The sequence below is a fragment of the Ictidomys tridecemlineatus genome, chromosome 2, assembly GCF_052094955.1.
Source record: "Ictidomys tridecemlineatus isolate mIctTri1 chromosome 2, mIctTri1.hap1, whole genome shotgun sequence".
NCBI classification, from domain to species: Eukaryota; Metazoa; Chordata; class Mammalia; order Rodentia; family Sciuridae; genus Ictidomys; species Ictidomys tridecemlineatus.
In genome coordinates, this window is record NC_135478.1 from 67,892,796 (window position 1) to 67,897,200 (window position 4,405).

The 4,405-nt window shown below is 54.5% G+C and overlaps 1 pseudogene; it reads right to left on the minus strand.

The window, feature by feature from the left end:
- Positions 1 to 515: 515 nt before the first annotated feature.
- On the minus strand, positions 516 to 1,737 carry LOC144369817 (tribbles homolog 2 pseudogene; annotated as a pseudogene).
- Between the last annotated feature and the right edge of the window lie 2,668 nt (positions 1,738 to 4,405).

Genomic DNA, 4,405 nt, shown 5'->3' on the forward strand with positions numbered 1-4,405 from the left:
GTCAGACTGTGTGCACCGAATTTTTTTTTTTTTTTTGAGCGAATCCCATTGATTATCACATAGGTGGTTGGCTTGTTTAGAAGAATAAAAAAAGAAAAAAAAACCCTCCTCGGCCAATCGTTCCTTCCCTGAATCATAACAAGAAGTTAAATGCTAACAGTACAATGCCAAGATGTGTGTTTGAGGCAGAGAGTTTTGATTCTATCAAGATCGGCAACTACTTTCTGAACAAAATGAAAAGTGGGGTTGGCTGGAAACAGCCCAGTGGGCAAGGGGTGGTCTCCCAGGCTACACCTGGGGGAGGAGCTGGGGGCTCCCATCCACCCGGCCCCAGGCCCCACCCCTGCCCGCCTCTCTTGCCCGGTGCTACATGTTCAGCCAGCTCCTCAAAGGCTTCCTTCTCTGATCCAAGAAACATGTGACAGTGAGTGTCCCTCATGCTTCCCAGCCAGGCCCCGCGTTCCCTGGAAGAACTCCTTTCTGGGGCCCTCTAGCTCCTGGTACCCGCTAAGTCTCTGGGGGACGTGAGCTCAGTTAAGGAAAGGGTCCAAGTTCTCTTCCATGTTGACACCAGCTTGTCCGACGCCTCCTTAGCACCACAGCCGGAATTCGAGACACTAAAATCTGTAGAAAACCAAGGGTGGTCCAGGATTTCCTGCGAGGTCAGCCGCTCAGAGGGCTCCCTCCGCAGGATGCTGCGGTTGAGGCACTTGGCCTTGGGCGACAGAGTCTCTGGAATATTGAACTGGCCACGGCGGATCTTGCTGAAGAGGGAACTGGGCTCAATGTCATGGAAAGGGTAGCGGCCCAGCAACATGGTGTACAGCATCACTCCCAAGCTCCACACGTCCGTGGCCTTGCCCGAGTAGTTGCCGCTGGTGTTCAGGATCTCGGGGCTGACGTAGGCCGGGCACCCGTGCTTGTCGGACAGGGAGTCGTCGTCTCTCCGAAGGATGTAGGCATCTTCCAGACTTTCCAGCTTCACCCGAATCCGCTCTTCATCCTTGAAGATGAATTTCCGCAGCTTGAGGTCCCGCAGCACAAGGCCCCCGTTGTGACAGTGGGCCACGGCCAAAGCGATCTGGTAGAACAGTCTGGCTGCCTCCTCCTCCCTCAGCTTCTTGCAGGTACGCACAAAGGAATGTATGTCCCCATAGCTTCGCTCAAAGAACAAATAGGCTTTGGTCTCGCCCAGGAGGATCTCCGTGATTTGGTTGATGTTGCTGTGGGCAGACAAGCAAAAGCAGGGGGCCAGGGACTCCTGGTAGCAGCTGATCTCAAACACCTTGCACACCAGTTCCTCTTCGCTGTGCAGATGCACAGCACGAAAAACGTGGTCTCCCTCCAGAGGTTCCAACAATAACTATTTTCCGATGCAAGAAACGCAATGCGACAAGTTCGGAGTCTCCGGCGGGCTCGAGGAGCCGAGGTTCGGGCTGAAACTCTGGCTGGGTTCGGCGGACCTTATAGATAACTCTTGGAAATCCTGGGTTTTGTTCCGCGATCTCCCATATCTCGCTATTGTGTAGACCTGTGTATATTCATGAGTGTGGGGTAGACCTGTGTATATTCATGAGTGTGGGGATCGCACACGACAAACAAAAAAAACCCGCTGGAGAGAGGAGTCGCAGGCGAGTGCGGCTGCAGGCGCCTCTGTGCCACAGGTATAAAAAAGGAACCAGAGGGGAGGGGATGCAGAGGGGTTACGTGGAGAAAGAGTTGGAAGCCCCTGATGGGCTCCGCAAGCACCTCATCCGCTCCGAGCCGGGCTCCCGGTGAGGGGGGGTGGCAGTGCTCCGTTGAAAGGCAACTCGGGGCCTTTTGTTACCCCAAAGCAGCCAGCGGTATGCAGAATCGCCTCACTTTTTAGTTTTTCTCTCTCTTTTCCCAACTGGATGTAGTTGAGTAACCAGAATGTTAAGGTGGAGAGCTGCAGCGCCGGGTTTCCCGAAGCGAACCCCAGGCAGCCTTCCCAATCCCAGACGGGGCGGAGAAGCCCGGCTGTAGTTTGTGTAGTCTTCAGGAAGCGCACGGCGGAGGCTCAGTCTCCACGCGTTAGAAACCAAACAAAAAGAAAAAAGGAAATAAGCACGGGTCTACCGGCTCGCGACGCAAGGCAGCCAGAATCCACGCTGCACCCCCTTTTTTGGTGGAAAGGGTGGGGGGTGTGGAAGGGGAGGTGCCGGAGAGGGCAGTTACCTACGTTTTAACTGTAGATGGCGTCTGAGGCTTTTCCAAGATCCCGAGAGCTCTCCAAAAAATTAAACAAACACACAAAAAAAGAAAAATAGCAAGGGATCATTTAACTTGGAGCGGTCAGAGCTGCCAACAAAAGATTGCAAAAACTGGGCAGAGTTGCCTCCCCGCCGGGCGCAGGTACCGCGACAAAGCCCAGGGCTTGGCCCGCAGCACGGAGGTGAGAACAGGCTCATGCTGTCACCGCTTGCCCGCGTTCCGGATCTTCCTCCGAATGAAGCCAGAAGTGCGGGCGGGGACCAAGGAGGATCAATGGTCTCCGATTTCCCAGGCAACAGCTTCCGGGGGTCCAGCGGGAACTGGAAGGGAAAGCTTCCCCGGCTCTGCCAACCCGCGGCCTTCCTTTCCAGCTGGAGAATTGGATCTTGCCTTGGAGTAATTTGCAACCATTCTGTCTCCCCCTGCCCTCAACCCAAATTGCCCTGCGGGGTTTGTTTTGGAGAAAATTGACTCTTCTTCTTTCTTCTTTCTTCTTCTTTCTTCTTCTTTCTTCTTCTTCTTCTTCTTCTTCTTCTTCTTCTTCTTCTTCTTCTTCTTCTTCTTCTTCTTCTTCTCCTCCTCCTCCTCCTCCTCCTCCTCCTCCTCCTCCTCCTCCTCCTTCTCCTCTTCCTCCTCCTCCTCCTCCTCCTCCTCCTCCTCCTCCTCCTCCTCCTCCTCCTCCTTCTCCTCTTCCTCCTCCTCCTCCTTCTCCTCTTCCTCCTCCTCCTCCTTCTCCTCTTCCTCCTCCTCCTCCTCCTCCTCCTCCTTCTCCTCTTCCTCCTCCTTCTCCTCTTCCTCCTCCTCCTCCTCCTCCTCCTCTTCCTCCTCCTCCTCCTCCTCCTCCTCCTCCCTCCTTCTCCTCCTCCTCCTTCCTCCTCCTTCCTCCTCCTCCTCCTTCCTCCTCCTTCCTCCTCCTCCTTCCTCCTCCTCCTCCTTCCTCCTCCTCCTCCCCCTCCTTCCTCCTCCTCCTCCCTCCTCCTCCTCCTTCCTCCTCCTCCTCCCTCCTCCTCCTCCTTCCTCCTCCTCCTTCCTTCCTCCTCCTCCTTCCTTCCTCCTCCTCCTTCCTTCCTCCTTCCTCCTCCTCCTTCCTCCTCCTCCTCCCTCCTCCTCCTCCCTCCTCCTCCTCCTTCCTTCCTCCTCCTCCTTCCTTCCTCCTCCTCCTTCCTTCCTCCTCCTCCTTCCTCCTCCTCCTCCCTCCTCCTCCTCCCTCCTCCTCCTCCCTCCTCCTCCTCCTTCCTTCCTCCTCCTCCTTCCTTCCTCCTCCTCCTTCCTTCCTCCTTCCTCCTCCTCCTTCCTCCTCCTCCTCCCTCCTCCTCCTCCCTCCTCCTCCTCCTTCCTTCCTCCTCCTCCTTCCTTCCTCCTCCTCCTTCCTTCCTCCTCCTCCTTCCTTCCTCCTCCTCCTTCCTTCCTCCTCCTTCCTTCCTCCTCCTTCCTTCCTCCTCCTCCTCCTTCTTCCTCCTCCTCCTTCCTTCCTCCTCCTCCTTTCTTCCTCCTCCTCCTTCCTTCCTCCTCCTCCTTCTTCCTTCTCCTTCTTCCTTCTCCTTTTCCTTCTCCTTTTCCTTCTCCTTCTCCTTCTCCTTCTCCTTCTCCTTCCCACCCAGAAGTAAGAGAGGACTGTGTATTTACAAATTAAAGGGGCTGGCTGACTGTGCCCAAGACCAATCCTGGCGCTCAGCAAGCCCGCATCTCCCGGCGACACGGTATTAATAGTTACGTGGCCGGGGATCGCGGAGCAAGCCGGCTATGTGTGCGCGTGTGTGTGTGTGCGCACGCACGCCTCGCTCGCGCTCGGGCTCCCCATTCAATGTCACCGACACATTTTTACGGACCCCCCACCCCCGCCCCCAGCCACACCCGCGACTCTCAAGGATACATTTTGTAAAATACAAATAATCTATAATTAATGTGATATTCAGATTCACCAAATGAGTGTTGACCAATTCCTTGTTGAATTAAGTTTAAATGTTAGCATTTAGACAGTTTGAAAATATCTCAATAAAAACTGGTGTGCACTTGCACTTCAAATTTTCTGACAGATGCAAATAAAGCTTCATATTTTGAGACTTTCATCACCCCCACATTCATGGCTTGGGCCCAGCTGCTTTGCACCCCCAGATCCTCAATTCACCTTAGATTTTCTGAAATTCTACGAAGAGTCTGGGTCACTTTG